Raw genomic sequence first — 12,689 nt, 5'->3', positions numbered from 1 at the left:
TGCATGCAGCAGCGGGGTTGGAGCTTGATGACCCTTGAGGTCCCTTCCAACCCAAGCTATTCAGTGAATCTATGATTCTACAACTGCACAGTTGTCTTGGTGTGGTGTTCCCAGAAGCACCAGAACATGAGGCATTTCCTCTGTGCCCTTCCTGATATTCTCCTGTGGAATAATTAAGATTTGGAAAAAGGATAGTGAGCCCCTGATGGCTTTAGGCATTGCTATCAAAAATTAATATTAAATTTTCACCTGGCATAAATTAAGCCAATGTTGCTCTTCAGATTTGGGGTAAGTATTTATGGAACATAAAACTGAAAGTTGGGCCCAGTATAAATATGGTGGAACACAGCATCGTTTCTGTGGAAATCAGAGCAAAATACGTTCTGTTTTATCACAGAGGGTCTCAGAAATTGTGTGTGTGTTTCAAACTTTTCCTCCCTCCACCTAATTTAGGAAAGGAAATCCAGGGAGGAACCTGGTCAGCAAAAGTAATGTTTATTAACAAGGAAAGGAGGACTTAAGAAAACTAAAAATAAATCAATGTTGTTCAAAGGAAGTGTGGGGAATAACAAATGTTCTTTAACTATAATTAATGAAAGCAAGGGGATGATATGAACATTTATCGTGATTAAGGATAGATCCAAAGATCTTACACTCCTTCAATTTAGCAGCCTAAGATTTGAGTTTCTCTTTCCCAAACAGGGACCAAAATCTTGGAACTGGGTGTCCAAGGAGAAAATGGAGCCCCATGGGGTTTATTAGAAAACTGTGCTTGTAAATCTGGAAGCCAGACCCCGAGCTGCTTATGTGAGGGTGGTTTAGAGGGCACAACTCAGGGGCTGTAAACCAACCAGGCCAATTACAGAAATTTCATGTCAAAAAATAAGGTGTCCTGGATCTGCAGAGGTGGTAGGGTTGGGCCACTGTGGAGAAAGGGTTTCTGGTTGGTTATTTTTTACAACTTTTTAGGGAATTTTGACTTATTTATGTCCTAGCTTAGACGTAATATCCTTCTCTGAGTCTTCATCTGGATAAGAATCACGAGGTCCTGAGGAAACTATTGATAAATTTTGTCTTTGAAAAAATGGAAAAGCTTATTTTTAAGAGAGTAATTGATTTGTCCCGCTCCTCAGGAACAGAAAGAGAGAAAAAAAAGCTGTCTTTTGAGGGTTTCTTCTTGACATTGAGATCACTTAGGCTGCCTCTGAGGGCAGTGAGGAAAGGCACAGACTGGAGTTGTTTGGAGAAGACAAGGCACGGATGGCAATCTGGAACATATATACTGTGGTGAGGGCGATGCCTTTGGACTCTTCTTCCCCAGTTGCCTCTCCTACAAAACTGGAGTTTTCTCTAGTGTGATATTTGTGCTCTAGCAAAATTGATTCTAGCTGTTGCTAGACTACTTAGAAGAGAGGGGCAGCAGTTCTGCTTTTAGGTTCCGGTCAACTTGGGCTCCTGCTGCATTGCCTTTCATAGCAATTCAGGGCAGAATATAGCCTACAGACAGGCTGCATGAAGCAGATGTTTCTCTTCAGAACCCCCTCATTTGCTTTCTTGCATCGGGGGAGTCTCCAGCAATCTTTCTTTCACTCCAGCACAACCGTGGTATCAGCAGAATTACTGTACTTCACCCCCTTTGTAAATGAGAATAAGATTTAGCCTTTAATCAATGCCATTTTTTTGTGTGTGCACACTTTAAAATATATAACCCTTGGGAAATTAAACTGAATCCAAACCAGCTTGCCTCCTGCTTACGTCTCTGATGCACTAGAGAGCTCTCACACCAAAATACACACACATTTGCTCAATTAGGAAGGAGATTGTGCTGAATTTCAGGATAAGAATAATCTGCATCATCTTTTCAGAATACAGAGTTTATTCTGTGGGGAGGTGGTTAGCTGCAGAGCCTCAAAACACCTAGCTGAGCAAGTTCAGATGAATTTGTTTACTGCTATCCACAAGCCACATAAAAACAACTACTGCCTCTGCCTCCTGCACTGCTCCCCTGTTGGGGCTTGAAGACAAAACCTGGCTTTTCAAAGGGTGACCACTGCAGAGGTTCTCTTTCAGAGAAGCTCAGCAGAACAAAGTGTGTTTTCATTTTTCTGTATCACTACTGCTGTGAGTAGAGCAACAGAGCAGTGATTTTATAGCACAATGTTGAGGTTTGGAGCTTTCTTCCCTGTGAGAAACCCAAGAGCTCATGGGTGCCCTGTGAGGTGTGAAGGCTGATGGGCTAGCATTGGAAGACTGGTCCTATAAGCTGCTCAGTCTGCCCACGGCCCCATCCAACCTGGCCTTGAGTGCCTCCAGGGATGGAGCACTCACAGATTCCCTGTGCCAGGGCCTCACCACTCTCTGAGTAAAGAATTTCCTCTTAACATCTAACCTGTATCTCTCCTGTTTTAGTCTAAAATAATTCGCCCTTGTCCTGTCACTACTTACTCATATAAAAAAACATTTTCTCTCCTGTTTATAAGCTCCTTTTAAGTTCTGGAAGGTCACAATGAGATCTCTCCAGTCTTCACTTCTCTAGGCTGACAAGCCCAACTTCCTCGGCCTTTCTTCATAGAAGAGGTGCTCCGGCCCTCTGATCTGGTGGCCCTCCTCTCGACCTGATCTAACATATTTTTCTTGCACTGGGGCCCCAAGACCGGTTGCAGTACTTCAGGTGGGGCCTCAAGAGAACAGAGCAGAGGGGGACAATCCCCCCCCTCTCCCTGCTGCCATCCCTCTTCTCATGCAGCCCAGGATACTGTTGACTTCCCAGGCTGCAAGTGCACACTGGTGGCTTATGTTCAGCTTTTCATCCATCAGGACCTAGAAGTGCTTCTCAGCAGGACTACTCTCAATGACTTCTTCTCACAGCCCATACATGTATCTGGGATTGCCCTGACTCGAGTGCAACACCTTGCATTTGGCCTTGCTGAATCTCATCAAGTTGATGTGCTCTCACTTTCTGAGAGTGTCCAGTTCCCTTTGGATGACATCCCTTCTTTCTACTGTGTCAACTGTACCGCTCAGCTTGATGTCATCCACAAACTTGCTGAGGATATGCTTGATCCCACTGTCTATGACACTGATAAAGACACTGAAGAAAACCAGTCCCAAGATGGACCCCTGGAGGACACCACTCATGACTGGTGTCCTACCTAGACATAGAGACATCGTCCACAACCTCTGGTTGTGATGATATAAGAGTCTTATGACCCTTCCTCTGTGGCCAGCTGACCCGTGATGGTTGTGATCAGAGATCAACCCCTTTGCTGTCTGCAGGAGCTCAGAGGTGCTGCATCAGCATGTAGAGAGTTTACTTGCCAGTCTGTGAAATGTCACCTCTGCCCTGAACTGTTGCCCTTTTGATATCTGTATACTTAGAGCACATATGGGAGGGAGATAGTCCCAGCACCAGGGGCTGGTAGAAATTCACACTCAGATAAGGCAAGCCAGTGAGCCATAAGCAGAGCTGGGGAGCAGCATGGTGGCACATTTTTCTCCAGCTGGCTATCTGAGCTGACAACTTAAATATATTTGCAGTTGACACGGAATAGAAAGTGTGGTAAAAGCTGATTTGAATTCAGATACCTCCCACCCCCCCAAATGCTTATCTAACTGACTATTACAGTCTCCTACAATTCCAAATAAATGATGCCAAGGAAATGACACTGAAAGTGGTCTTCATGTGAGCATGTTGCCAATGCAGTTTCTGCTACTGATCTTGCTGGGATTACAAGGAACAAAACAGAAGATGATAGCACAAAGATGTTTATCCAATTGCAGAGCTGAATTCTCATAAGAAGCCCAGAAAGAGGGATTTGACTGAGTGGGCAAGAGACAGATGATATCAAATGGAAATCTTCACAGTGGAAAAATACTATTTTCAGGGTGGTTCTGCACCGACCAGTTCATCATCTGTGGTTTTACCTCTCATCTGGCCTGAACCATCCAGGTGTATCCAGGCTAAATGATGCTTTGCCAAACTTAGAGCAGACATATCCTGCTCCTGGTGTTCATTGTTTCTTCACCCACGCTTCTGATCCTGTTCACAGATGATGACCTTGTACAACCCGTATTTCTCCAGACCCTCTTGGCCCCCTCTCTTTCCTAAGTAGACATCCGTATTCCTGCCATTCTGATGCGGCCACAGCAGCACTGAAGAGCAGCAGTGTGGGTGCGTGCCCCAAATATCAAGGGCCCAATCCAGCCCTGCTCCACTGGCAGAACCTCACTGGGTTTTTGTGGCAGCAGCAAAGGATCCTTTCAATACCAGCCAGCTCCACCTAGGAAAACTGTAATGGTCCTGCTCAGCCATGACAGGTGGAGGAGGAAGGGTGGGCAGTGGGTGCTTCCCTTTTGCAGGGCAAAACAAAACCTTTATTTTTTGGGAGCTGATCTGCTCTTACAGCTTACACCTGACCTAGCTCATAATCCCTTTTGGTGACATCATAGACATTGCCCCAGTGGCCAAGGTGATGTCACAGAGAGAAGTTTATGACTGTAAATGGGGAATAAGTCACAAGAACAGACGACCTCAAAAGGAGCTAGAGTCCTGTTATTACATAAATGTCCCTTACATAAATGTATCAGTAGCAAAAAAAAAAAAAGAAAAGAAAAGAAAAGGAAGAAGTGGCCAACAATCTATCAGTGTACATGGAGAAATAAATTTGCCATTTTCTCATAGGCCTGAAGGTCCTTTATTAGTATGTCCTGTTTCTAAAAACCATTCTACTACTATTTTCATTCAAGTAGCTGCCCAGTTCTCTTAACCAGCTCTATGATCCTTTCTCAGTTAAAGTATCTGCTACATTAAAAAAGAAGAAATCACAAAGGATCTCCATATTTCAATGTGCCATTAAAATGCTTAGAAATAGTTAAGCATTGAAACAAATTGGAATTTATATTTTGTTGCCATGAATCTATTAAATAATTTTACATCAGCAAGAAAATGCGTCTGTTTTGTAAAGCTAGACTCCATGGGAGTATAATAGAGTGGGTGTAAATGCAAAGCTATGTAATTCTTAGCTGTTGTATTTTTATGATAAATAGGAACAAATAAAATGGAAAACAGGGTACAGTTGTATCCCAGAAAAGTCTTATTGCAGTTACACAACTTATACTTCATAAGCTGAAGATGAAAGGAATGTTCAGAGTCTTTAAGGCTTTTTTTTTTTTTTCTGTAGATGCCTCCTTTGTGTTCCTGGTTGATTATTCTGTGACCAAACATCTGCTACATTTCCTCTGAGAAATTTTGAACTGGATTTTCTAGCTTTGATAGAATGCATGATTGAATGCTTCTTGGGGTAAATAATTTTGCATCAACACTTCCAAGCACAAAGTCTGGATCTTCACTTGGTTTTCACATTATGCAAGTAGACATTTAAGGCACTTAATACTTTCTAACCTCTAGTGCCCTTTTTGCACAGAGACAGGCAGTCAGCAGGGATTAACCTGATCCTAATTAACCACTAACTCTTCTGATATTTGGTCACTGCACAGTAGCGTTCTGCCAGGTACACAGAGGTAAATTGATCTGGATTATCTGCTGGTGCATGTGCTTCTCAGAGGGAGGTCTAGCACTGGCCCTGGGAGTGAGTTACAGGCAGATACGGCTTTAAGCACAGAGCCTAGAGGCTGCTGCGTGAAGCTGGAGGGGCAGCGAGAGGGGAAAGCATGAATTGAAGGGTCTCTTCAGAATGGCTTTCTACCTTGGTTTCTATTTTATACCTAGCTCTTGTCACTCTGGCATTGCTACAAGGCAGAAACCAAAAAGCATAGAAATCCAAAAAGAAGAATAGTTTCTTCTTTGACATCAGTAAAAGGACGTGATTATGGATTTAAGATGTCTCCCTTTTTCTTTCCCATGTGCAAGCACCATTTCTGATGGAGGCCAGGGAAGGCAGGAGCTAGGATGTCTGTCATTACATGCTGTCTTCTGTGACTTCAGTATTTCCTTGCAATCCCTGGAGTGAGCAGCTGAATGCCACTTTCCTCATGGAGAGCACAGCACAGCACTGATGGCCTTCCCCAGGCAGCCCCACAGCAGCCTGTAAAGCAAAAGGAGCACGCTGCACAGTGAGCAAGGTGGGCAAGGGAAGACACTTACACTGGCATCTGCAAAATCCTTGAGTCACTGTAGCAAGAGTGCCCTGAGGAGGATGAGGAAGTTTCTGCTCGAGGTATGTGAGGAGATGCAAAAGAACATTCTGAGAAGCACCAGGACCACAGCAAAACACTCAGGCTGATACTTCCCTGGTGTCCTGGTGCAATCTGAAAGCCCGTAACAGCCTCCCTGGTGCCGGATCCTGCTCTCCGCTTGGGATCAGCCCAAGGTGTCCTGCAGCACTATGAGATGATGGCAGGCAAAGCCTTTGGCTGGCTGCCCCTATAGACCTGCAATATTCAGCTTTCTGTGACTGTTCTTGAGACAGCTGAACAGCTGAAGGGACAGCCCTGAACAGGGATGAGTAGTCGTGCTGGAGAAGAAGCAAGGTCAGCTTAGAGAATAAGGACAAGGGTAAAGGAGGAGAGCCAGAGGTGGATCAGTAAGTACACTCATGATAGCATTGGCATCCTCCTTCAAATGAAAATATCTCTTTGGTAACTGAAGACGATCGAAGTCAGTGCAAAAAAGGGCAATGAAGTGTTGATTTACAGCAACGTGGGTGGGTTGCTCTTCCTCTTGGTGTCCAGTTCAATGCAATGTGGCTGATTTGGCTGAGAAATGGACTTGCACTGGGGCCCCAATTGCTTTCTGCTTTCTGCTCTTGCTTTCTGCAAGAGCAAATTCTCCCTGGTTATACAACATTGTTTCCCTGCTGACAGTTTTCTACAAAGAATGTATGCATTTATAGCATGCATTTTTATATATTTATTTTTTTTCTAGCAAGGAAACTGCCCTAGCACATATCCTTCATAGGCCTGAGCAGGTTTGTACCAACAGAAACCTGGGCCTAGCATTTAGTTCCTTAACAAGTCAGTACAGCTGTTGAGACGACTTTGTCCTTTCTTTCCCAATGGAGCACCTGAAGGTACCATTTGTCTCTTGGAAGGACAGCTCCCATACCCCTCAGCTGAGTTTGGGAGAGAGTTAGCTGTTAAGAATAAGCCCTGGGTTTTTCTACTAGTAGGCACAGCAAATTTCTTTAGTCCTCAGGAAAAAGCTGAAGAAATTATCCACCTGAGTCTGCTGCCAGCGGCTGGCCCTACGCCATCAGTTTCTCCTCCCTGCCTTTCTGCGATGACCCAGCTTTGTTGAGAGTTGTCCAGTCTTCTCCCTTCCTAACCTATCACAAGCTGAGGCTTTGGGCAGTATTTGATCTCTGTCACCAGGATCTTAATCACAGGAGCAATATTTCTCACCACAGAGTTAGGGCTGAAGATGTTACATGGATCTCAGTTCCATGGGAATAAGCATTGATTTGCACAGCATCGTCCTACCCACCAGCGCTGGAAAGCAATGCTGCAATCTCTGCCAAGGTTTGCCCACTATCTGCTGAGACAACAGAGAAAGCTGAGCACATAAGCGGCAGAAAAAGCTTGTTACAGAGCCAAGATATGCCTTGCATGATTTTAATGATGAATGTTAATGCTTGCAAGAGGCAAAGTGGCTTGTCTGCAGGCTATTCACAAACTCTCAGTCCCCCTGGACTGTTGCCTCTTCAATAGTGCCTCATTTGTGACGGGACTTCTGGGTCACACCGAGGCAGGATGATAGGATCACCTCTGGGCTCTGGGAAATGACTTTGAAACTGAATTGTTTTCTGTATTGCTGCAGATGTTCCTGCAGGAAACCTCTCAGAAAAGGGATCTTGAAAGGAACTTTGCTGATCCTGAAGCAACTAACAAGCAAACTCACCAAAGAGGTTGGTGGGCTTTCTTCAGTAGTGACTGTAGTGCCTCCGATTCATTGCCTGCGGTTCATCTTTGTACAGATGGCTCCAAATAGAAGATCTGAAAACCAGCTCAAGCTGGAGAAGTAGATGAGCATGTACCCATATGAACAAGTTCTAGGTTCCAGTATGAAGTTTCTTGTCTTCTTTTCTTTCTTTTTTAGATATATCCCTGTAATCCTGAAGCATTCTTCCCTGAGCCACAGCAGTTCTTGGAGGTCAGGAGACTCAAAATAATACCAAGTTTGGCAATAATTTTGGAAAGCTGCCCTCTCCTGTGTCAAGGTGCAGCCTGCTTCTTATCCAGCCATTGGCTCACTGTGATGTAACTGGAGTCTTGCAGAGTCGAGAGTTGGTTTCAAGCTGAGATGCCAAGGCTCTGTAATGCAGGCCTATTTCTTAGAGAAGAATACGTATCTTCTCCTCCTTTAAATCAAAGTCTGATCGGGTTTGCACCTACAAAGACACTATTGTTTTGTTTAGGTTTCTCTGTTGTATGCAGCTTGACATTTGGCCTAGGCTCAGTGTTGTTGCTCCTAGTTTTCCTCTGGGATAATAAGACCTGTGTGAAGCCATGCAAATGGTACGTGCCATTAACTACAGAATGTCTGCTGGTGTTATAGGTTAATCCCCAAATCTGGAGTTGTTCTCTATGCACTTTTGTCCTGAGATGCCTTTCACAATAAGACCCTTAGCACTGTTATATTCCCAGCCCCTGCCAGACGTTTGTTCTGGAAGATGACATTCAACGACTAAACTATCTTGCTTCACCAGAAACTTCATCTGTAATAGAAAAGGAAAAGTGCTAGAAGGCTAATTGCTCTTTCTGAAGGTCACTTCTTCAAGGATACAACGATGTGCTGATTTTGCTTGAGATGTGGCATAGCACATATGCTCACCGCACGACTGTCGTAATTAAATATCAAACATTTATTTCTCAACGGATTTTTTTCTTCTTGCTTAATTTGTATCTCTTGCTGCTTTTCCTGTTAACAACTCTATTAATTAAGAGAAAGTGTCGAAGGACCAGCTGATGAATGAATCATGAAATTAAGAAATGGCTGTTTTTCAGTGTTTTTTTTTCTTCTTTTAGAGATACAACAGCTACATCTGTCTGGAAGCGCACTTGTCAAATACAGGGACATTTAAAATTGCAGTTCCTTGTAAAATAAGATTCTTCTTTATTTGCTGTTTCAAGAAGGGAAAAAAAAGTCAAAGTATAGGGGAAAAACAGAGCAAGCAGTTGTCACAGTGTCAAAATTAATTATTTGGATTGGTCCATTTACCTTGGTCTTTATGACCCTCAAGAATTCTAAATACCTATCAGTCAATCATTTATATGACTCAGCTAAATCCCATTCCTCATTAAATAAAGAAATAAGGAAGGTACTGATATGCTTTTCTTTGGGCCTGTCACTCCACAGTCTGAAAATACAGATTATGGCATCTAAAACTATTCTCAAGGGTTTCCTTTTTAAATAGCAAAGGAGCCTTTTGTCCCCCTAAGAATTCCATCGCAATCCCATTGGTGTCAGTTTCATAGAATCATAGAATTATAGAATGACCTGGGTTGAAAATGGCCTGGCTTTCTTGCTGATCCCTCCTGGGATTAATTTCAAATTCCAGCTTCAACAGCAGGGATGGAAGGAGACCGGTGCAGCATGGGAGATTATATTCTCTGGTGACTGTGCTGGTGTCAATAAGCAACAAAAGACTGCTGGGTGTTGCAATGGTGTAATGGAAGGGAAGTTTGGACCAGGCCCTCAGCAATGTGATCTAGCTGTAGGTGTCCTGTAGGAGCTCCTGTTTCCCTCCCTTGCGTCCTCCCTTGAGCTGCTCAAGGAAGTCCTACTGCAGAAACTTTCCAGTTTGTGTAAGACCCATAAAGCCTGTAGGGAGGCAGGATATCCATCAGTGATTGGAGCTGGGTGCATAAGCCCTTTCCAAACTGCTGTGGTTGTAGTACTGAACCAACCACTTCAGAAATTTGATAGATTAGGGAGCTGGATCTGAGAACTCCTCACATGAGTGCCTGCCTATGCACCATGTTGCAGATGGATCATTAGTCTGTTATCAGCAGAGATAGGAACGGCTACTTCTGCTTGGTGCTCCCTTCCCAGGAGGATGCCAACAAGAAGGGGCTCCAGTAGCAGCATTTCCATTCAATTACAAAGCCATTGCCAGTTTGATGGCAGAAGATCATTACTAACTCCCACACACCTTTGCTGAACTAAACAAAAACACGTTACAGGGTTTTCAAAGCGCCACAAATGCTCTCTTAAGAGAGAAGTTAGGATCTTTTAATTCATTCTGGAATCTCCTGCACTGATCATCTTTGCATTTCTTTGGACCTAGCCCACTGCTTTTGGTGAGCTGCAGTCATACACATTCTAGGATAGGAGAAAAAGCATCATCTTTCTCTTCCCAAACCATGCTGTCTTCACAGACAAAGTTCTGCTGATGTGTCAGAATCAATATTCAAACAATGCCAGTAGATTCATTTCACATACGTCATACATTTCATTTCATCATACATTTCTACTGATGCATGAACACTGGGTTTTGCTCTGATCTGTTTTCTTACGATAGATCATTTCTTTCCTGAGCATTCAGCTTCTTCAGGACAGCACAGTCAGTTTGTTCTCTACTTCCAGCTTTTCACTTCTCTTCTCTTTCTCTCTGCTGTATTTGAGCCTGGACTTCTGCCAAATAAGAAGCTGAAATCAAAGGCAAATCAGAGCCATTTATAAATCAAACTTGAACAGATTTTGCCGTAATTTTTTTTTTTTTTTGTCCTTTAATATTGTGTGCTGTGATAACTTGAAGGGGAAAGGCATCAGACTTTCAGGGTGCTAGCATTTAAGCTTAGACCCTGAGATAATATCCAGCCTCCTCAAGTTTCTCTTTCCCTAGCAGATAAGACCTCACGCAGTGTGGTGGCCCTGGTCTGGATGTGATGAGATACTCCTGCAAATAGCTCTCCAACACTCATCACCCTCCTCTTCAACATTCTGCTTTCCTTCTCCCCTCCTAACCAGACCCAGGTGCGTGACACTCAAAGCTCTGTGTAGACATTGGGGCACATCAGCACCCTTTGCTTGGCTTCTCTCTAGTTCCCATGGGCACTAGATTTTTGGACTTTTGATATACCTTACGAGTCAGAAAGTTCCCGTGGCTCAATTTGGCACGCAGGTGACTTTGTATCATGCACCTTCAGCTGTCAGGCCCTGTGCTCATGGAGATGTCCCTGCTACATACACACACAGAGTGTATGGAGATGCACTGTACCAAAGTCACAACACGTGCACTTCAGTTTTCTTGTCATCCTTGCCTCTCAGGGGCAACCCCAGCACCTCCAAAGCTCTGGAATAGGCAGTATCCCCTTAGTGAACACTGGGGGCCAAACCTGTCACTGCCACATGAGGTATTAAACTCAGTGGAAATAGTGTGACTCCCTTCAGCTGGGAGTCTCTCTCTTCTACTTGTGTGTTTGCCCTGCATGAAATTCAGATTGCATGTGGCATCTTCACTGGAGCCTTTGAGGAAAATGATGGCTGTCTCATGGAAAAGCTGATGCTCAATCCCTGAGGCTGCAATTCCCTGAAGAGTTCTGGAAACCAGAAATAAGAAGTAGGGCTGACTGTTATTCCTATCACTTTTGGAAAATTCTTTTATGTGACAACTTCTAATTTACTTTGCTTCACATGCTGATTTTTCTATAGCATTCTTTTCAGAATCTTACCCGGAATCTTAGCTCCTGTATTGCAGATTCCAGTCCCCTGTCTGTACTTTCCATCCACGCATGTCTCAAGTCTTCTTTTTATTCATTCAAGTCTTTACATCATCGCATATCATTTTCAGAAGATTTCACACTTTTGAAAGTCCATATGGTTGTCAGATTCTTTTCTGATGGCACTTGTTTATGGCTTCAAAATAATCAACATGAATTCACACATCTCTTCTTTTTTTTTTTTTCTCTTTTTCCCCAGTCTTTTTTGTACACAACTCCAATAAGATTCTGCCACTTCTCCAAATGATGCTGCCAAACTTAACACATCAGCAGAGGAAGCCTGGGGCAAAAAATCTGTTCAATCTTGCTATTCATTCATGTCAGGCTGCAAGCTAGCTGTCACTTCTGAGTGTAGACAGGTTTTCTTTGGACCATCTATCAGCATCCAGAAAAGATGTGTCTATGGCTACTGTGTCTATCAGGCAACAAGCAACCATGCAGAGAAGTGGGACTTGCTCCTCATAGCGTTGCACCACAGGTTCAGCCCCAAACTGGGTTCTGTCTGAACAGATGAGAGCAACTGCTGCTGGAAGGAAGCAGCTCAGTGCCTGGAAGAGATGCAGAGGGCAGAGGCTGCTTTGCTGTGGATTTATGTGGCATAGAGAGGCAACATTGGCAACCAGTCAAAATTCATAAGCAGAGTAATAAATTAAAGCTTTGCTTTCTCATAGCCAAAATAACAACAACAGACTAGGGGGGAACAACTGGGAAAATCATAGCTCTTTGATGGGAAACCATAAAAAAAATCATAATTACAATTCCATTCAAAAAATATCTATGCAATAGCACATACGAGCTACAAAAGCACAGCTGTTAATTCACCAAAGTAGGAGGAATTATGGAACTGGTGCTATGCATTACATTCTTAATGCACACAGGTTCCTGGAGGCCCTGTCACGGAGCACATTGCCCAGAGGAGCCGGCCGGCGCTGGTGGCACCGCTGGGTGCTGGGCCTGACAGGCAGTATTGTATTGGCAGGACTTGGGTCATACTTAGCAGATTATCCCCG

This window comes from Meleagris gallopavo, chromosome 1 (assembly GCF_905368555.1).
Source record: "Meleagris gallopavo chromosome 1, MGAL_WU_HG_1.1, whole genome shotgun sequence".
Classification (NCBI taxonomy): domain Eukaryota; kingdom Metazoa; phylum Chordata; class Aves; order Galliformes; family Phasianidae; genus Meleagris; species Meleagris gallopavo.
The sequence above is the reverse complement of the archived record's forward strand: the minus strand, read 5'-3'. Positions refer to the sequence as shown.